The 22404-nt window shown below is 48.8% G+C and overlaps 1 pseudogene; it reads right to left on the bottom strand.

The window, feature by feature from the left end:
* Window positions 1–418: 418 nt before the first annotated feature.
* Window positions 419–22404, bottom strand: part of LOC122545890 (E3 ubiquitin-protein ligase TRIM69-like) — an 87005-nt pseudogene continuing 65019 nt past the window's right edge.

Genomic DNA, 22404 nt, shown 5'->3' with positions numbered 1-22404 from the left:
GCGGAAGTCTAAAGAAGATCAATCGGACATTTTTATTTTGATTGAGCCCAGTCCCCCTGGAAAAACTCCACTGAACGGCAGTGAAATGATTTGGTCTCCCCCTGGAAAGACTCCCCTGAGCCCAGTCTGAGACCCACTGACTGATTCATCTCCAACACCGTCATGTAGCGCCACCTCCCGCCTGTGGAGCAACATTACAGACAGGAAGGTCCCCGGGTTCCTGCAGCTCTCAGCTCACTCTACCCAGTCAGGCTCACTCTACCCAGTCAGGCTCACTCGACCCAGTCAGTCCCTCCCTACAATTGAGCTTCTATTTGTTTCTCTCTCCCCCTCCTTCTTTCCCCCAGACTGAGACCGACCCATCAGTTTACAGCTGGCAGGAGGCAGGGGGACGGGGTGAAATTATGGGATGGATCTGTCAGTGCCCTTTAATCCCGCAGATTGTCAGCGGGGCGGAGTTTTTCCCGCCGTCATTCCCTCCCGGACTGAAGACGGGAAAGAGCTTCTCAGTGAAAGTGTGGGTGAAAGTGTGGAGATGGGACATGGTGTCCGCATTGTAAAATGATACCTGTCCACCCTCATAGTCCAGGAAAACCCCGATCTTCCGGGGATTCCCAGAATCCGGTCTCTGGGCTCGGGCTGATCCTCCCTTTCCTCATCACAGACTCTCGGGCCACTCCCAGACCCCACCAGGTCTCCTCCCCCACCTCCACCTCCCAGTAATGTCTCCCTGATGTGAATCCCTCTGATCCCAGGACACAGGCCCAGGAATCAAATCTCTCCGGGGAGTCAGGGAGCGGCTGCTCTGTGTCTCCGAGTCTCACACTGGTCCGGTCCTCAGACAGGATGAGCCGGGGATGCGCTGTGTTCGGATCCAGAGTCAGAGAGGCTGGAGCTGGGGGAGAGATCAAATAACACCGTCAGAGAGAGAGAGCAGGTAGTGAGGGGCGAAGCGATAGAGGGTGTGGGAGTAAAAGAGAGATGGAGCGAGTCTGGAAAAGGTGAGTTGATGGAGGAGAGGGACAGGGAAAGAGGAGTGAGTGAGGGAGAATGCAGTGAGTGATGAGAGTGGAGGAATGAGGAGGAAGGATGGGTGAGGCAGAGGGCTGGGGAGGGACGAGTAAGGGAGGGGAGGTGAGAGGGCTCATTTGGAGGAGAGTAGGTGGGGAAATGAAGTACACAGGAAGAACAGAACCCTAAACCTGACCCTATCGCAGGATGGAGGGCAAGGTTAAAAATAGGGGAGAGCGAGGAGATGTGGGATAGAGTATGGAAAGTGAGAAGATGTGGGAGTGAGAGGAGAGGAGAGTGAAGAGGTGGTTTGAGAGAGAGAGGTGTAGAGAATGAGGGGGAGCTCAGAGGGGGAATGAGCAATGGGAGGGTTGAGTGCCCAGGTGAGAGCAATGGGAAGGGGTATCTCTCGGGACAGGATCATCTGGGGAGTCAGGAGGAGTGGGGAGAAATGGGGAAAGTGTGATGGTAGTGGTAAGGGGGAGTGTAGTGGAGAGGGTAAACTGAAACAGAAGGTGAGGGGAAAGCGAGGGGCAGAGAGTGTGGCAGAGGTCGAGGGAGATGAAGCACTCAGGGGTGGGGAAGGAGAGTGAGGGGAGAGCAAGGGGGTATTGGACAGCATAGAAGAGTGTCAGATGGTGGGGGCCAGGAGGGGGAGGGGAGAGTGATGAGCAGAGTGAGGGGTACGGGAGAGGTGGGGGAGATTGAAGGTGTTAGTCAGAGTGAACGGTATGGACAGAGTGGGGGAAGGCAACGTGAGGGAGAGGACAGAATGAGAGAGAGAGGGATGGGGCATGGACTGGAAGGGGAGATGGCTGGGTCCAGGAGGAAACGATAAGTTAAGAGGAGAGGGTGAGTAGGAGAGTGTAGGTGACAAAATGGAGAAGGGAAAGTGAGAGAAAGGGAAGAATGAGAGGAGGGGAGAATGCTGGGAAAGTGAGCATGAGGAGTGTGATAACACGAGGAAGGGAGCACATGGAGGATTGGAAAAGAAGATTGGGGCAGGTGGGGATAGAAGTGGAAGGTGGGTGAATGCAAGGGAAAGAGGAGAACGAAGTGATGTGAATGGGTGGGAAGGGGGACAGTGAGGGGAGGCAGGAGAAATGGGCAGCAAGGCAGTGGGGAGACTGAGGGAGGGTAGAGTGGGGTTGCATTTGTAGGTGAGGGATTATGGAAGGGGAAGGGGAGCATCATGGAGAATGGGAGGAAATGAGGGAAGGTTTTTAATCTCAGGAGAGGGAATGAAAGAGTGAAGACATGGAGTAAGTGATGGAGGAGGGAATGATTGGAAGCTGAATAAGGATATGGGAGAGGGTATGGAGGTTTTTTGAGGGGGGGTGACTGTTTGGGATGGTGTAGGAGAGAGTGAGTGACAGTATAGAATGGGAGGGTGACAACAGGAGGTCTGCAAAATAAGTGGACATTAGAGGTTTGGAGATCGGGAGAGTGAGCGGGAGGGTTGAGGGTTGGAGATGCAGTGAGTGAGGGGAAGAGAGAAAGGGTGTTGAGAGTGAGGAGGAAGGGATGGCTGAGCTGGAGGGGAGAACTACAGGTTCACTGTCCCCTTTAGCTCAAAGGGGAAAGGGAGTCTTCACAAGGAAGATGGTCGCGCAAAAACAATGACTGCAGATGCTGGAAACCAGAGTCTAGATTAGAGTGGTGCTGGAAAAGCACAGCAGAGCAAGCAGCATCCGAGGAGCAGGAAAATCGACGTTTCGGGCAAAAGCCCTTCATCAGGAATAGAGGCAGGGTGCCTGCAGAGTGAAGAGATAAATGAGAGGGGGATGGGGGTGGGGAGAAAGTAGCATAGAGTACAATGGTGAATGGGGATGGGGATGAAGGTGATATGTCAGAGAGGAGGGTGGAGTGGATAGGTGGAAAGGAAGATAGGCAGGTAGGACAGGTCATGGGGACAGTGCTAAGTTGGAAGGTTGGAGCTGGGGTGAGGTGGGAGAAGGGGAAATGAGGAAACTGGTGAAATCCACATTGATGCCATGTGCTTGGAGTGTTCCGACGCAGAAGATGAGGCATTCTTCCTCCAGGCGTCGGGTGGTGAGGGAGCGGCGGCGGAGGAGGCCCAGGACCTGTATGTCCTCAGCAGAGTGGGAGGGGGAGTTGAAATGTTGGGTCACAGGTCGATTGCGTTGATTGGTGCTAGTGTCCTGGAGATGTTCCCTAAAGTGCTCTGCTAGGAGGCGTCCAGTCTCCCCAGTGTGGAGGATACCACATCGGGAGCAACGGGTACAATAAATGATGTTGGTGGATATTCAGGTAGACCTTTGATGGATGTGGAAGGTTCCTATGGGGCCTTGGATGGAGGTGAGGTAGGAGGTTTTGCAATTCCTGCAGTGGCAGGGGAGGGTGCCAGGAAGGAAGGGTGGGTTGTTGGGGGCGTGGACCTGACCAGGTAGTCACAGAGGGAACAGTCTTTGTTGAAAGCAGAAATGGGTGGGGAGGGAAATAAAACCCTGGCGGTGGGGTCCATTTGGAGGTGGCGGAAATGTCGTTGGATGATGTGGTTTTTGCGAAGGTTGGTAGGGTGGAAGATGAGCACCAGGGGCGTTCTGTCCTTGTTACAGTTGGAGGGGTGGGGTTTTTTGAGGGTGGAGGGGCAGGATGTTGAGGAGATGCATTGGAGGGCATCTTTAACCACATGTGAAGGGAAATTGTGGTCTCTAAAGAAGGGAGACCATCTGATGTGTTCTGTGGTGGAACTGGTCCTCCTGAGAGCAGATAATGCGGAGGTGGATAAATTGGGAATATGGGATAGCATTTTTGCAGGAGGTAGAGTGGGAAGACATGTAATCCAGGTAGCTGTGAGAGTCGGTGTGTTTGTAACAAATGTCGGTGTCAAGTCAGTCATCATTAATGGAAATGGAGAGATCCAGGAAGGGAAGGCAGGTATCAGAAATGGTCCAGATGAATTTAAAGTCGGGGTGGAATGTGTTGGTAAAGTTGATGAATTGCTCAACCTCCTCACGGGAGCATGAGGTGGCGCCAATGCAGTCATCAATGTAGTGGAGGAAGAGGTGGGGAGTAGTGCCGGTGAAACTACAGAAGGTGGACTTTTCTATGTAGCCAACAAAGAGACAGGCATAGCTGGGGCCCATACGGGTGCCCATGGCAACCCCTTTGGTCTGGAGGAAGTGGGAGGATTTGGAGGAGGGTGAGGACCAGTTCAACCAAACGAATGAGAGTGTCGGTGGAAGGGCACTGTTGGGAACGTTGGGAGAGGAAGAACCAGAGGGCTTGGAGGTCATGGCGGATGGAGGTGTAGGGGGATTGGATATTGGATTGAGGGTGAGAGGTTGGAGTGGGGAGGGGTAGATAGGTTGAGGCGGTTAATGTCTCGGCGGCAATTGGAAATGAAGAGGTTGAGGGCGGGTCATAGGCCAGCGCGGGGTGTCCAGGTGGATGTAGTGTGCTAGAGGCGGGCGAAGGAGTCCTCGGAAGGTGGGCAGGAATCCTGAATGTGAAAGTAAGCTCGGAGACGGAGGCGGTGGAAGAAGTGTTCGATATCACGGCGTGTATTAAATTCATTGATGTGTGGATGGAGGGGGATAAAGGTGAGGCCTTTGCTGAGGACTGATCGTTTATCCTCAGATGAGGTAGAGATTGGGGGAATGGTGAAAACTCGGCAGGGCTGGAAGCTAGGACCTGGTGAAGGTGTGGAGCTGGTAGTGGGGGCAGAGCCTGTAATTGGAGTGGGTGTAGTGTTAGGGGGAATGGGGGTGGAGTCATGAGCAGGGGTGGTGTTCCCCTCAGGGTTCTAGTGGGCAGGGATGGTGACAGTGGGATCTGTGGGGGGCGTGTCAGCAGAATGCAGGTGAGTGGCGTTGGTGGGAGCGGAAGTGGTGGTGAACATGGCAGTGGGGCTGTGGAAGTCACTCAGCGTGTGACATCAGCGATGAAGTGATGTCATGTGTTGTGCATGAGGAATTGTGAGGGGAGGAAATGGCTGTGGGGGTGGCCGTGCCATGGGCTTGAAGTGTTCCGAGGCAGAAGATGAGGCATTCTTCCTCTAGCTGTCGGGTGGTGAGGGAGCGGCAGTGGCGGAGGCCCAGGACCTGCATGTCCTCGGCAGAGTGGGAGGGGGAGTTGAAATGTTGGGAAACAGGGCGGTGGGGTTGATTGGTGCAGGTGTCCCAGAAATGTTCCCTAAAGCGCTCTGCTATGATGTGTCCAGACTCCCCAGTGTAGAGGAGACCGAATCGGGAGCAACAGTTACAATAAATGATATTGGTGGATGTGCAGGTAAAACTTTGATGGATGTTACATTTTGTTCGAACAAACCAGGCCAGCGTAGTACAGTTGATGGTGTAGGCCTGGGGGGTGTTATTGAATGGGAGGCCTGGGGGTGCAGGTACATGGTTCTTTGGAGTGGAGTTGCAGGGAGACACGGTGGTGAAGAGAGAGTATGGCACGCTTGCCTTCATTGGTCGGAGCGTTGAGTATTGGAGTTGCGATGTCATGTTGTGGCTGTGCAGCACACTGGAGCGTGATTCTGGTAAGTATGTTGTGAGGCCTGAGAGTGTGGAGGGCATTTGCAGCGCTGTTACTGGGACTGGAGGGTTTGTGATATAAGGAATGGCTGAATAGGCTAGGGCTTTTTTCCCTGTAGCATTGCAGGCTGAGAGGTGACCTTTTAGAGATTTATAAAACCGTGAAGGGCATGGAATGGGTGAATAGCTAATGTATTTTCCCCAGGGTAGGTGACTCCAGAACTGGAGGGCTCTGATTTAAGGTGAGTTAGGAAATATTTAAGAAGAACCTGAGGGGTAACTTGTTCATGCAAAGGGTGGTGCATATATGGAATGGTCTATCAGAGGAAGTGGTGGAGGTTAATCGGCCTTATCTGTCAGGCCTCTTGCATTAAATAAATGCAGTTGAATTGCTCAGTCTTACCTCATTCTCTGCTGTGCTCATGCCTACCTTGAGTACTTAACTTGCTCCCTTTATCTACTGCACCTTATTTCTTATCTCACGATCTCTTTGAGTCCCATCAATAAAGTCCCTCCCCGCTTATTAGTTTAAAGTCTCCCAAGTCACACGAGCAAATCTTCCTGCCAGAATATTGATCCCCCTCCAATGCAGGAATGCAGGTGCAAACCATTTGTCTTCTACAGGTCACGTCTATTCCAACAAAGGTCCCAGCGGTCCAAAAATGTGAATTCTTGCTCCTTACTTCAGCTCCTTAGCCACACATTGTCCTACTACTCCTACTCTCACCAGCATATGGTACTGGGAGTAATCTAGATATTACTACCATTGAGGACCTCTTTGTAATCTCCTGCATCACTATTAGGAACAAAGCAATGTATTAGTTTCCTCGGTGTCACTGAACTTTTCCACCACAACTGAAATTGTCAAAACTGATGACTTTACATCATCACAATGCTGTTTCTGTGACATCACTGTTCACAGATTGATTCTCTCATTTAGAGTCAGAGAGATGTACAGCACAGAAATAGACACTTCAGTCTGACTCGTCTGTGCTGACCAGATATCATAATCTAATCTACTCCCATTTGCCAGCACTTGACCCATATCCTTCTTGAATCCATCCTCTTCATATAACCATCCAGATGCATTTTTATTGTTGTCATTGTGACAACCTCCACCACTTCCTCTGGCAGCTAATTCCAGAGATGGACCATCGTTTGCATGAAAATGTTTCTCCTCAGGTCCATTTTAACTGTTTTCCCTCTCACCCTAAACCTATGCCCTCTCCTCTCGACTCCCCGACCCCAGGGAAAAGACTTTGCCGATTTATCCTATCCATGCCCCTCATAATTTTGTAAACCTCTATAAGGTGACTCCTCAGCCTCTGACGCTACAGGGAAAACAGTCCCAGCCTATTCAGCCTCTCCCTATAGCTCAAATCCTCAAACCCCGGCAACACCATGGTCAATCCTTTCTGAACTCTTTCAAGTTTCACAATAGCCTTCCAATAGGAGGGAGACCAGAACTGCACACAGTATTCCAAAACTGGTCTAATCAATGTCCTGTACAATTGCAATATGACTTCCCAATTCCTATATTCGATGCTCTGACCAAGAAAGGAAAGCATACCAAATGTCTTCTTCACTATCCTATCTACCTGCGACTTCACTTTCAAGGAAATATGAACCTGCACTCCAACGTCTCTTGGTTCAGAAACACTCCCCAGGACCTGACCATTAAGTGTGTAAATCCTGCTCAGATTTGCCTTTCCAAAGTGCAGCACTTTACATTTATCTAAATTAAAGTCTATCTGATACTCCTCGGCCCATTGGTCCCATCTGATCATGATCCTGTTGTGTCATCTGCAAACTTGCTAATTGTCCCTCCTATGTTTAGATTCAAATCATTTTTATAAGTGATGACAAGTAGTGGACACAGCCCCGATCCTTGTGGGACATCACTAGTCACAGGCCTCCAGTCTGACAAGAAACCCTCCACCACCACTCTCTGTCTTCTACCTTCAAGCCAATTATGTATCCAAATGGCTAATTCTCCCAGTATTTCATGAGATCTAACCTTGATAACCAGTTTATCATGAGGAACCTTGTCAAATGCCTTACTGAAGTTCATTTAGATCATATTCACTGCTTTGCCCTCATCAATTCTCTTTGTAACGTTCAAAAAACAAGAGGGGATACTTCATCGAGCAAATATGTAAATTTCAAAAGGATAAGGAGAAAGGAAAGCGTGATGGGATAGCATTGTTGATTTGGGATGAAGTAAATACAACAGCAAGAAATAATCTGAAATCAGAAAAATATAGACTCCACATGAGTGAAAGTAAGAAATAAAGTAAGAAGATTGGCAGAAATGGTCTGTAAGACCCCAAACAGGGCAGAGAATAATCAGGAGATAAAAAGTGCAAGTAACATTAAACAGGGGTGACTTTTATCAACATGTTTTAATTTAAACAGTGAGATGAGCAGAGGGAGCCATGAGCACATAGTTTCCTGGAATTATAATATTGTGAATCCAACCATATATTTGGCTATTTTGAATCTGGTGATGTGTAATGAGGCAGGTTTAATAAATGATGTCAGAGTCAACGCTGACCATAACATGGAGGAGTGTAGCATTCAGTTTGAAAGGGAGGATCTTGGCTGGGAAATAACTGTGCTAAGCTTAAACAAGGGTAATTGCAAAGGAATGGGGGCTGAGCTTGCTGGAGTGGAGTAGGAAAGGTATTTAGCAGCAAAGAAATTTGAGAATCAATGGCAGACGTTTAAAAGAACAGTACATGACTCACAGCAAAGATATACTTCAGTGAGAAAAAAGATTTCTAGGAAGGGGATAAGCCAGCGATGGTTAACTAGGGAAGTTAAGCACTTATGAAGAGTCATTTAGACTCAAAATGTTAGATTGCTTTCGAGGTTCACGTGAAGATTTGTAGCTCGGGTGGCTACTCATTGCTCATTTGCTCCCATATTCCCAACATTCCAAATTACATCCTTCCCTCACCTGGAAGTGATAGCAGTTTTCCAGGTACCTGCTCCCTCCTGCAGGACCATCCTGTGCCTTCTCACATTCTGAACCCTTGGAAAACTGACCAAGAACATTACATTGAATAAGAAACTTCAGATTGAACTGGAATCCAAAACTTCATGGAGTAGCCATTGGGTTTACTGCTTGATCAATAGGATTACTGAAAATATTGGAACAGTCGCTTCGTGATTAGAACTGCTGCCTCACAGCACCAGGGAGCTGGGTTCAATTCCAGTCTCAGGTAACTGTATGAAGTTTGTACATTCTCCCGTGTCTGCATTGGTTTCCTCCCACAGTCCAACAGTGTGCAGCTTTTGTCCATTGTGTCCAGGGAAGTGCAGGCTTGGTGGATTAGACATGGGAAAGATGGAGTTAAAAGAGTATGCGAAGGCGTTAGGTCCTGGTGGGATGCTTTTCAGAGGGTCAGTATGGAGTCGATGGGTTGAATGGCCTGCTTCCACACTGGAAGGATTAATGTGATTCCAACAATCTCACTAGCTGCAAGCTGGCTTTTCACCCTCCCCTTATGGAAGTTTATAAATATCTGCTTTGTTTAATATTTGACTATGTTACACTTATAGATATTTATCAGGTTCAACAGGTCTGCCAGCATCTGTGCAGAGAAATCAGTTAACATTTCGGAGTGATGACGCTTCCTCAGAACTGGTGGTAGCTAGGAAATGTCAGTTTATATACAGAAGGGATATGGTGGGGGGAGAAGGGATGAAGAGTAAATGATAGATGGGGATTGAGCCCAAAGAGAGAGAAGAGCAGTTCGACAAAGGAGTGGGGTGAATAGACAATCTGGCTAGAGGGGTGAATAGCTGTTAATGGAAACTGTTCATGGCTAAAAATGGTTTGTATGTAACAGCAGACTCTGTGATAACAAGACCTGGTTGTGTGGGTTGGAGTAAGGACATGGGAGAGCTCAGACCCCAAAGATAATCAATTTGATATTGGGTCTGGAAGGCTGCAGGATCCCCAAGCTGAAAGTGAGGTGCTGTTCTTCTAGATTGCACTGAGCTGCATTGGAGCACTGCAATAAGCCTGAGGCAGAGGTGTTGGCCAGGTTACAGGGTAGTGTATTAAAAGGCATCTGGAATTTCAGGGTCTTTTTTGGCAAATAGAATGCAAGTGTTCTGAAGTCAACCCTTCATATCCCCAATAGAGAGGAGGCTGCACTGTGAGAAGTGAATGCAGTAGACGAGATTGTGAGAAGTGCAGGCAGGTGAAGGTGTGTTTGGACCCTTGGATACTGAGAAGGGAGGAAGTAAATGGACAGATGTTACACCTTCAGCAGTTGCAGGGGAAGGTGCTATGACATTGTGAGGGGGTGTTGGAAGTAAACAGTGTCCCAAAGAGAATGGTTCCTGTGGGAGGTGAGGTGTGTGGTGTCTGGTGGTGACATCTCGCTGGAAATGGCGGAAATGGCAGCTGATAATCCTCTGGAGATGGATGCTGTTGGGATAGTAGGTAAGGACAAGGGGAACCCTATCACTGTTGCAAAAGGGAAGAGAGGGGGTGAGGGCTGAAGTGCGAGAGATAGGTTGGTCCCATTTGAGGGCCCAGAGGAATCCTTGGTTGAGGAAAAAGGTGGACATTTCAGAGGATCCCTTGTCAAACATCATCGGAACGAATACGATGGAGACAGAATAACTAGGAGAATGGAATGGAGACTTTACAGGGAGCAGTGTGTGAGAATATAAAGGCCAGGTAATTGTGGGAGTCAGTGGGTTTACTGTGGATATTAGTGGCCAATCTATCCCCAGAAATAGAAACAGAGATGTTGAGGAAGGGAAGGGTGGATTCGGAGAGAGACCGGGTGAAGCTGAGAGTGAGATGGAAGTTGGAAAGAAAATCGATAAACCTTTTTAATTCCGAATGGAAGAGGGAAGCAGCACCATGCTCAATGCCTTCAGATCCAATCCTGAATTTGTTATTAAACCTGCTGATCAGGGTGGGGCTATAATAGTCAGCAAACTGACTACTGCGTTGCAGAAACTGAGATACCTCTCAGATACCTCCTCCTATCTGCTTCTAGCCTGTGACCCCATGATGGAACATCAGGCCATTGTGTGAACCACGGTCACCAACCTCATTTCATCTGGGGATCTGCCCCCACTCCAACTACCTCAGCTGATTTTCCCCCAATCCCACACAACTCGCTTCTACCTCTTTCCCAAAATACACAAAACAGAATTACCTGGGCAGACCCATTCTTTCTGCCTGTTCCTGCCTCACAGACCTCATCATTTCCTACCATGACGCAGTCTTGTCTCCCCTGCTCCAGTCTCTGCTCACTTACAAATACCATTCCTCTGACACTTTATGCCCATTCCAAAACTTCCAGCTTATGGCTACAGCTGCATCATCTTTCCCGTGGATATGCAATCTCGCTTCATGAACCATGGATTCCCCAGCACTGTTGTTGACAGGGCCCTCAACTGAGTCCAACCGATCTCTGGCATTTTAACTCTCACCCCTTCTCTTCCCTCCTGCAACACTGATAAGATTCCCCTTGTCCTTATCAACAATCCTACCAGCACCAACATCCAGAAGATTATCAACCATAATTTCTGCCACTACCAGACACATATTCCTCTCCCCTCCCTGTTCCCTCCATGGACACCCTGGTCTATTCTTCCCTCACTCCCAACAGCCCCCCTCAGCCTCATTGCACCTTTCCCTGAGACTCCTGAAAGTGGAACACCTGTCTGTTTCTTTCCTCCCTCCTCAGTATTCAAGGGCCCAAACAGACCTCCAGGTGAAGCAATGCCTTATCTGCACTTAGAGTCATAGGATGTACAGCATGGAAACAGACCCTTCGGTCCAACCTGTCCATGCCGACCAGATATCCCAACCCAATCTAGTCCCACCTGCCAGCACCCAGCCCATATCCCTCCAAACCCTTCCTATTCATATACCCATTCACAAGCCTCTTAAATGTTGCAATTGTACCAGCCTCCACCACTTCCTCTGGCAGCTCATTCCATACACGTACCACCCTCTGCGTGAAAACGTTGCCCCTTAAGTCTCTTTTATATCTTTCCCCTCTCACCCTAAACCTATGCCCTCTAGCTCTGGACTCCCCAACCCCAGGGAAAAGACTTTGCCGATTTACCCTATCCATGCCCCTCGTAATTTTGTAAACCTCTATAAGGTCACCCCTCAGCCTCCGATGCTCTGGGGAAAACATCCCCAGCCTGTTCGGCCCCTCCCTATAGCTCAAATCCTCCAACCCTGGCAACATCCTTGTAAATCTTTTCTGAACTCTTTCAAGTTTCACAACATCTTTCCAATAGGAGGGAGACTAGAACTGCCCGTAATATTTCAATGTCCTAAACAATGGCCTAATCAATGTCCTGTACAGCCGCAACGTGACCTCCCAACTCCTGTATTCAATACTCTGACCAATAAAGGAAAGCATACCGAACACCTTCTTCACTATCCTATCTATCTGTGACTCCATTTTCATGGAGCTATGAACCTGCATCCCAAGATCTCTTTGTTCAGAACACTCCCTAAGACCTTACCATTCAGTGTATAAGTCCTGCGATGATTTGCTTTCCCAAAATGCAGCACTTCGCATTTATCTGAATTAAACTCCAATTGCCACTTCTCAGCCCATTGGCTGATCTGGTCCAGATTCTGTTGTAATCTGAGGTAACCGTCTTCGCTGTCCACTCCACTCCAATTTTGGTGTAATCTGCAAACTTACTAACTGTACCTCTTGAGCTCGCATCCAAATCATTTATGTAAATACCAAAACGTAGAGGACCCAGCACCAATCCTTGTGGCACTCCACTGGTTACAGGCCTCCAGTCTAAAAAACAACCATCCACCACCACCCTCTGTCTTCTACCTTTGAGCTAGTTCTCTATCCAAATGGCTAGTTCTCCCTGTATTCCATGAGATCTAACCTTGCTAATCAGTCTCCCATTGTGGAACGCCTTGCACAACCAGAAGAGCATCAGACAGCATTTCTGCCACCTGCAAATAAGATGTCACCATCAGGCACATATTTCCCTCTGCTCCCTTGTCAGCCTTTCACAGGGACCGTTCCCTTCCAATCACCCTGGTGCACTCTTCCTTCACACCCAACACCCACGCACAGCCCCACAGCAATATCCTCAGCAACTTCCAAAGGTACAACACCTGCTCATTTACCTTCTCCCTCCTCAGTATCCAGGATCCAACACACCCACAAGGTGAGTAGCACTTTCACAATGTCGTGTCCTTAATGAACTGCTCACAATGTGGTCTCCTCTGTATTGGGGAAACAAGTATTCTGTGTTCTGCCTAAAAAAAAGGACCCTGAGCTTCCAGTTGCCTACCACTTTAACACACCTTCCTGTTCTCTGTCGAAGGCTTGCTGGAGAGCTCCACTGAAGGTCAGTGCAGGCTGGAATAACAACACCTCATTTTCCACATCCGGACCCTGCAATTCTTTGGACTCAATTTCGAGTCCAATAATTCTAGGCCCAGAGCTCTACCATGAACTAGACCACTACCCCACATATCACTGCCATTACACTCTACCTATTATTAGGCATTAACAGTCTCCATCACCAGGTATTCACTCTCCTAACCTAATCATTATCTACTCTTTTGTCTTTCTAACTGTTCTTCTCTCTCTTTGGGGTCTATCCCAACCTACCATTTCTCCTTACCTCCTCCCCACTGTACCTTCTGCATATAAACTGACTTTTCCCAGCTACTATCAGTTTTGAGGAAAGGTCACTCAATCTGAAAGGTTAACTCTGATTTCTCTCCACAGACCTGCTGAGCTTTTCAAGCAATTTCTGTTTTTGTTTCTCTCACAACCCCCATGAGATATGTGTCTTTTAACACTGGCTCTTTAATGTCTACATGCCTTCCTGATATTATGATAAAAACTGTTCTCCAATGTCACTCCCGATTCAGCCAGCCCAGTCTCCTCTCAAAATCCTGTCTCCATGCTCGATTCCTCTGGTTAGACAGAACCCTTCACTGCTCTGACACACAGAGCTGATGGCTTCAGACACTTACCCAAATGGACCCACAGAAAGTATAATGATTCCAGGGAGAGTCTCCCAGAATTAACAACTAATGATGTGAAGATGTAAACTGGGGCCTTAGAGACCCTGCACATCTGGATCTATCATTAGGAAAATGAATACACATGTTTACCTGGGTGAATGGTGTGTATCATTTCTCTCCAGACAGTGTACTGTAAAGGGCCGGTGAACTGTCCGAGAGACAGAGAGCCATCAGCAGCTGAGAGTGTCATCTCCTCATCACTAATCCTGTAAACATTAAACAGATGACACGATAACCTCTGCTTTCTTCAAACATTTATGAAAACATTTAAATATTCAAGCTTTCTGAATTTTCCATGTTTGAGTCCCTGGGTTAGAAGGTGAAGTTTTCCTCTTATTTTTGTAACTGATCCAACAAGAATTTGACAATGCACGGGCAAGGATTGGAAATGCCCAGGTCCAGAGAAAGGCCCATGTCCTGACAACAGAATAGTAACTGAGACATCACACACCATGGAGATGATATACATTTCCCCATCCCCTTGCTGTATTCTAAACAGAGCTTGTGGAACAGAGGCAAAAATCCTGAAACATCTAAAAGCCCCACGTCATCTGTGTAATACATGTTTTCTACAACACTCAGAGAGTCCTACTCCTCGACTTCTGGCCTTCTGACCATCCCTGATTTTAGTCTCACCCCCCATTGGAGGTTGGCCCTTTAGCTGCTGAGATCCTCAGCTCTGGAATTCCATTCCCCCCCCAGACTCTCCATCTCTCTATTCCTCTTTTCTCCTTTACGATCCGCTAAAACCCATAGCATTCATCTCGATTACTAGTTCAGTGACACTTTTCTACACTTTCCAACTCTCCTGAAAAATACCTCAGAACATTAGATTGTACTAAATAAAGATCATTTTTATTTTTGCATTTATGGTACCTTTTATAAAGGCTACGGTGAGAGTTAGTATTGTAAAAGGTGAAACACAAATGATTCGCCCTTTAGACTCTGACTGTCTCAAGTTGGTCAGGAGCCATGCAGGGACAGGGATGGCTATTCCCTGGAAACATGGGCAGTGTGTCTCTCACAGGGTCAGGGGGAAGGTCACATTCAGGCGAACAGCCCAAATCGGGGCAGTGATCACTTCCAGCCTGAGAACCAGGCTGTATTTACAGGCATCTTGTCATTGTTTACAATATTGTAGAACAGTTTTACAAAATCTAATACTGTTTAAAACCTGTAACAATCTTCTTCTTATAAAAACAGTCATGTGTGAATCATAACCGGAGTTACTGTGATCTGATGAATCACACTTTGAAGCAGTGACAATAACCAGGAAATAACCCCATAATAACCCGTCCCTGAGTTACTGAGCAAACTGTGCAGAGTTTCAGGAAAGAGCATGTCCTACCTTATCTCCCGACAAGCTTCCTCCTGAAAGAAATGAATCACAAACAGTGAGGATGGCAGTGACAGATTTCAGGAGGAGACTGACAGGCTGCTGAAATGAGCAGACGCAACATGGAAGTGTAAATTGATACATTTTGGAAGGAAGATTGAGGAGAGGGTAAAATAAACTGGAATTAACCATCAAGGTGGTAAAAACAATGACTGCAGAATCTGGAAACCAGATTCTGGATTAGTGGTGCTGGAAGAGCACAGTAGTTCAGGCAGCATTCGAGGAGCAGTAAAATCGACGTTTCAGGCAAAAGCCCTTCATCAGGAATACAGGCAGAGAGCCTGAAGGGTGGAGAGATAAGTGAGAGGAGGGTGGGGGTGGGGAGAAAGTAGCATAGAGTACAATAGTTGAGTGGGGGAGGGGATGAAGGTGATAGGTCGGGGGAGGAGGGTGGAGTGGATAGGTGGAAAAGAAGATAGGCAGGTAGGACAAATCATGGGGACAGTGCTGAGCTGGAAGTTTGGAACTAGGGTGAGGTGGGGGAAGGGGAAATGAGGAAACTTTTGAAGTTCACATTGATGCCCTGGGGTTGAAGTGTTCCGAGGCGGAAGATGAGGCGTTCTTCCTCCAGGCGTCTGGTGGTGAGGGAGCGGCGGTGAAGGAGGCCCAGGACTTTTATGTCATCGGCAGAGTGGGAGGGAGAGTTGAAATGTTGGGCCACAGGGCGGTGTGGTTGATTGGTGCGGTGTCCCAGAGATGTTCCCTAAAGCGATCTGCTTGGAGGCATCCAGTCTCCCCAATGTAAAGGAGACCGCATCGGGAGCAAATGAAAAACAGCAGCAACGGTTCTCCTTCAAGATCCTCTGCTCCACGCTTGCAACAATGTGCCAGCACCTAACTCTCTACAGTCAGCCCTGCCTCAGCTGAGGGTCACACTCTCTCAGAATTACAAAGGACCCACTCTGTACTACATCCTCAGGCGAATTCATAATCTCAACAATATTTCAACTCCATCTCAAACATCAAAAGCTGTAAGTACAACAAACTATTATCTACCCACCTCCATAACCAGCGCTCCTCAAACATTCCAGTAGATTCCGCCGGCCTCTGGAACTGCTCGGATGTCATTAGCTATGCAGCTGGTGCAGCTGCCCCCCTCCGCTGATTGATGATGTCATGTCTGCCCCCATCATGGCCGCTCCCACAGCCACTTCCGCCCCTCACAATTCCTGTGAAATCACTTCCACCCCTCACATCATCGCTGATGTCACACGCTCAGTGACTTCCGCTGCCCCCCCCCACTGCCATGTTTGCCACCACTTCCGCCCCCACCAACGCCACTCACCTGCATTCTGCTGACACCCCCCCCCCCCACAGATCCCACTGTCACCATCCCCGCCCCCCCCAGAACCCTGAGGGGAACACCACCCCTGCTCATGACTCCACCCCCATTCCCCCAACACTACACCCACTCCAGTTACAGGCTCCACCCCCACTCCCAGCCCCACACATACACCAGATCCCAGCTCCCAGCCCTGCCGGGTTTTCACCATCCCTCCAGACCTTTGCCTCACTGAGGACGAATGATCAGTCCTCAGCGAAGGACTCACCTTCATCCCCACCGTCTACGCATCAATGAATTTAATACATGCCGTGACATCGAACACTTCTTCCGCCGCCTCCGCCTTTGACCTTACTTTCACAATCAGGACTCCCGCCTACCTTCCGAGGACCCCTTCACTCACCTTCAAGACACTGCATCCACCTGGACACCCCGCGCTGGTCTGTTACCAGCCCCGACCTCTTCATTTCCAACTGCCGCCGGGACATTAACTGCCTCAACCTATCTACCCCCACTCCAACTTCTCACCCTTACAACGCCCAGCCCTCCAATTCCTCTGCTCCAATCCCAACGTCACCATCAAGCCAGCAGATAAAGGGGGCACAATGGTAGTCTGGCGCACTGACCTCTACACCGCTCAAGCCAAATGCCAACTCGAGGACATCTCTTCCTACCACTCCCTCGACCATGAATCCATCCCGCATCACCAAACCATCATCTCCTAGACCATGCAGAACCTCGTCACTCTGGAGATCTCTCACCCACAGCTTCCAACCTCATAGTCCGGGAAACCCGCACTGCCTGGTTTATCTCCTTCCCAAGATCCACAAGCCTGACCACCCTGGCCGACCCATTGTCTCAGCATGCTTCTGCCCCACTGAACTCATTTCTACCTACCTCGACACTGTCTTATCCCTCCTGGTCCAGGAACTCCCCACATACGTTCGAGACACCACCCACGCCCTCCACCTGCTCCAAGATTTCTATTTCCCCAGCCCCCAATTCCTCATCTTCACCATGGATATCCATATCTATACCTCCATTCGCCATGACCAGGGCCTCCAAGCCCCCTGTTCCTTCCTCTCCCGAAGTCCCCAACAGTACCCTTCCACTGACACTCTCATTCGTTTGGCCGAACTGGTCCTCACCCTTAACAATTTCTCCTTTCAATCCTCCCACTTCCTCCAGACCAAAGGGGTAGCTATGGGCAACCATATGGGCCCCAGCTATGCCTGTCTCTTTGTTGCCTATGTAGAACAGTCGATCTTCCGTAATTACACCGGCACCACTCCCCATCTCTTCCTCTGTTACATTGTGACTGCATTGGCGCCACCTCGTGCTCTCACGAGGAGGTTGAGCAATTTATCAACTTCACCAATACATTCCACCCTAACCTTAAATTTACCTGGACCATTTCTGACACCTCCTTCCCCTTCCTGGACCTCTACATCTCCAGTAATGATGACCGACTTGATACCGACATTTTTTACAAACCTGACTCCCACAGCTACCTGGATTACACCTCTTCCCACCCTACCTCGTGCAAAAATGCCATCCCGTATTCCCAATTCCTTCGCCTCCACCATATCTGCTCCCAGGAGGACCAGTTCCACCACAGAACACATCAGATGGCCTCCTTCTTTAGAGACCGTAATTTCACTTCACATGTGGTTAAAGATGCCCTCCAATGCATCTCGTTCACATCCCGCACCTCCGCCCTGAGACCCCACCCCTCCAACTGTGACAAGGACAGAACGTCCCTGGTGCTCACCTTCCACACTACTGACGTTCGCATAAACCAAATCATCTGCCGATATTTCCGCCACCTCCAAACAGACCCCACTACCAGGAATATATTTTGCTCCCCACCCCTTTCCGCCTTCTGCAAAGACCATTACCTCCGTGACTACCTGGTCAGGTCCATGCCCGCCTTCAACACACCCTCCCATCCTGGCACCTTCCCCTGCCACCGCAGGAATTGCAAAACCTGCACCCACACCTCCTCCCTCACCTCCATCCAAGGCCCTAAAGGAGCCTTCCAGTTCCATCAAAGTTTTATCTGCACATCCATTAATGTCATTTATTGTATCTGTTGCTCCCGATGCGGTCTCCTCTACATTTGGGAGACTGGATGCCTCCTAGCAGAGCGCTTTAAGGAACATCTCTGGGACACCCGCACCAATCAACCACACCGCCCTGTGGCCCAACATTTCAACTCTGCCTCCCACTCTGCCGAGGACATGGAGGTCCTGGGCCTCCTTCACCGCTGCTCCCTCACCACCAGATGCCTGGAGGAAGAATCTTCCGCCTCGGAACACTTCAACCCCAGGGCATCAATGTGGACTTCAACAGTTTCCTCATTTCCCCTTCCCCCACCTCACCCTAGTTCCAAACTTCCAGCTCAGCACTTGTCCTACCTGCCTATCTTCTTTTCCACCTATCCACTCCACCCTCCTCCCCCGACCTATCACCTTCATCCCCTCCCCCACTCATATTGTACTCTATGCTACTTTCTCCCCAGCCCCACCCTCCTCTCATTTATCTCTCCACCCTTCAGGCTCTCTGCCTGTATTCCTGATGAAGGGCTTTTGCCAGAAACGTCGATTTTACTGCTCCTCGAATGCTGCCTGAACTGCTGTGCTCTTCCAGCACCTCCAGCTCAGAATCTGGAACTGACTATCAGTCCCGCTCACAGACACAGTGACTCTCATACTCCCATTATACCAGACACACCCACAGACTCTCCACATGGAACTGGATTACAATGGGAGTTCCAGGAGGTAATTAAAATTGGGGAACACGGAGATAATAACAAAACAAATAAAAACATCCAACCCATTCTCGGGAGAATGTCGGCGTTCCCGAGAATCTGCAGAGAAGGTGGCAGCGGTTACAAAAAGAGGAAATTACTGGAAAATCTCAGCAGGTTTGGAAGAATCTGTGGAAAGAAATCAGAGTGAACGTTTCGGGAGCATTGACCCTTCTTCAGTGCCAACAGCAGAAAGCCAGTGTGCTGCCAAGTTAACCTGTTGGACTATAACCTGGTGTTGTGTGATTTTTAACTTTAACAGCAGAACCGTCCGGACAGTCACAAGGTCAGTTCACTTTTTTACACGACATTCCATATTATTTTTACAGTTGTCATCATGTCCGGAATCTGTCTTAAATAACCTGCAATATAATCCTTTACCTTCAGAAACATCAGCTTGTCTTTTTGCTCCGTCTGTTTCTGCAACTTTGAGAGTTCATCCTCAATAGAATTTAAATTCTCCTGAATCTCTCGAAGATTTTTCTCCATTGGTTCTACAATCCTCTCCTCTTCTTCCCTGAGATCTCTGAGTAAACGCTGCTCTTTCTCAGTGAGAATCTGGTGCATTTTAGTGAACTCGGATGTGATGTGGGTCTGCAGACTGCTCGCCTGTTCCTACCAAATGAAATGTGAAACCTCATTAATGTCCCGCGATAAAGGGAACAAAACTAACCCAGATCCCAGAGAATCAGCACAGGGAGAGCTCACCCTCACTTCGGAAATCTTCCGTTTCTGGGTCAGTTCCGTTTGTAGAACCGCCGATTTCTTCTCTGTGAGAGAATCTAAGGTAGATTTCAGTTTATCCTGTGATTGAAAAAGAAATTGAAAAGTTAGATGTGTTAAGTCTGGTGTGGGATCAGGGATATGTGATGAAACGCGCAGTTTATAAAATATTCTCTCTTTTACCTTGTAGATTTCAACAGCCTCATCGGTCGGCAGGAAGCAATGCTCTCTGTGTTCCCGCGAATCTCTACAAATCAGGCAGATCAATTTCTTGTCAGTTTCACAAAACAGCTTCAGATCTTCCTGATGTACCTCACAGTGAGGTTTACTTTCCTTCTCTTTCGGATCCAGCTTTAATTTTCGAGCCCTCCTCGGCCAGATTCTCTAAGGCCCGATTTACCCTGAGGTTTCTTTCCGGAAATTCCTCTCTACATTCCGGGCAGGAGTTTATCTCCTTCTTTTCCCAACTCTGGGTGATACAGGAGCGGCAGAAGTTGTGCCCACAATCCAGTATTACCGGGTCGGTGAAGAAGTCGAGACAAATGGGACAAACTGGCTCCTCGGTCAGTCTCAGGAGCTGCTGTCTGGAAGCCATGATCAATCTCAGCACTTCCTGATTCAAACTGTTCCCAGTCTCACTGTTCCTCCTCAGGTAAACACGTTCAGGTCATCGATTTCCCGATGAATTTCACTGCAAACAATTATTACTTTCCACTTTATTCTCCCGATATTCTGACAGAGATGAAACGAAACATTCATATATTGAAGAAAAAAACGCAACTCGAACAGGGAGAGGGAGTCGGGAGGGTGAAGACCCAGGAGGGGCAGAGAGAGATAGACAGAGAGGGGGCGGGGGTGAAGATGGGCGGGGAGCGAATTTTCCCTGAATTTTGCTGAACTCACTGCCCACGACAAACCCTCTGGCGCAACCTGGTGTAAGTTTCAGATCACTGATCTGGGTTGTGTGAATGACTGCACCCGCTCACCCTCAAACACAATGTATTAGATATCGAGAAAATGAGATGACAGATACAGAGGCAGTCTTTCTGGGGATCCGGTCTGTAAGACTCATATTTAAATATCGTCTTTCACGTCACTAAGATTTATCAAGTTAAAATCACACAACACCAGGGTATAGTCCAACAGGTTTATCTGGAAGGACAAGCTTTCGCTGCTCCTTCGTCAGGAGCTAGTGAGGCAGGATCACGAACGCAATTTTTTTTGTAAAAGATGTAAATATCACACAAATGTTGCGATATATTGAACAAACCTAGATTGCTGTTAAATCTATCATCACTTAAAATGGGTGGCAGGTTTCGATTGATTAATACGTAAATGCCAGAACTTGATTCAAGTCACAGTCCCGAGATAACTTTCGGTTTTATTATTAAAATAAAGCAGCATCTCAGCTCAGACAATGCCTGAAAGGTGTGAGGTTAGAGTGTGTCTGTATTCCAACCAGGAGGCAGATTGATTTTGCAGCAGCAGCAGTGGGAGCGGGGAGAGTGAGGAGCTGGGTGGGAGCGGTCGAATTGCGCTCTGGGAAGGTGAGGGAACTGAATTATTTGGGCTCAACCCTCCCATTCTCCACCCCACTCTGGGCTCGCCTTCATTCTCCGCCCCCCCACCCCCCACCCCACCGCTCTCTCATACCATCTTTCAATCTCCTTTCCTTTCTCTCTCTCTCTCACCTTTCCTCCCTCCCCATTCCTCCGCCTTACCCATCCTTCCTCATCCCTCCACTCTCATCACACACTGCACTTTCCCTCACTCACTCCCTATCCCTGACTATCCCCTCCTTCAAATTCCCCCTTTTCAGATTCACCTTATCTCGCCTCATCCCGCTCCCTTCATTGCTCACTCCCTGCTCCCCTCATTGTCTCTGGCCCCTCTCTCTGATGGTGTTGTTTGATCTCTTCCCCAGCTCCAGCCTCTCTGACTCTGGATCCGAACACAGCATATTCCCGGCTCATCCTGTCTGAGGACCGGACCAGTGTGAGACTCGGAGACACAGAGCAGCTGCCCCCTGACCCCCCGGAGAGATTTGATCTCTGGGAATGAGTCCTGGGATCAGAGGGATTCACAAGAGACATTGTGTGGCTGATTCGCGGAAGAGGTTATTTCACCGCCACCTCCCCCTCACGGACCCTCCTCTCCCCGAGTGTGAATCCCTGGAAGATCGGAGTTTTCCTGGACTGTGAGGGTGGACAGGTGTCATTTTACAATACAGACACCATGTCCCATCTCCACACTTTCACCCACACTTTCACTGAGAGGGTCATTCCCATGGTCTGTTCGGGAGGGAATGACGATGTGAAAAATTCCGCCCCGCTGACAATCTGAGGGATTAAAGGGCACTGACAGATCCATCTCATAATTTCTCCCTGTCCCCCTGCCTCCTGCCAGCTGTAAACTGACAGGTCTCAGTCACAGGCGGAGAGAGAAGCCAGGTTAACATTCCGGGAATAAACCCTGTATCGGAACTGGGAACTGAAAGATCAGCAAGGAGCTGTGTAGGGCTAGGGGAAAGAAGGAGGGGGAGAGAAGAAACAAATAGAAGCTCAGGGGAGTTGTTCCAGGGGCCCAGCAAATCATTTCTCCAGAGTGCGATTGAGGAAC

The sequence above is a fragment of the Chiloscyllium plagiosum genome, unplaced genomic scaffold, assembly GCF_037043375.1.
Source record: "Chiloscyllium plagiosum isolate Xiang-an unplaced genomic scaffold, Cpla_swu_hap1 HiC_scaffold_35, whole genome shotgun sequence".
Lineage (NCBI taxonomy): Eukaryota > Metazoa > Chordata > Chondrichthyes > Orectolobiformes > Hemiscylliidae > Chiloscyllium > Chiloscyllium plagiosum.
The sequence above is the reverse complement of the archived record's forward strand: the minus strand, read 5'-3'. Positions and strand labels throughout refer to the sequence as shown.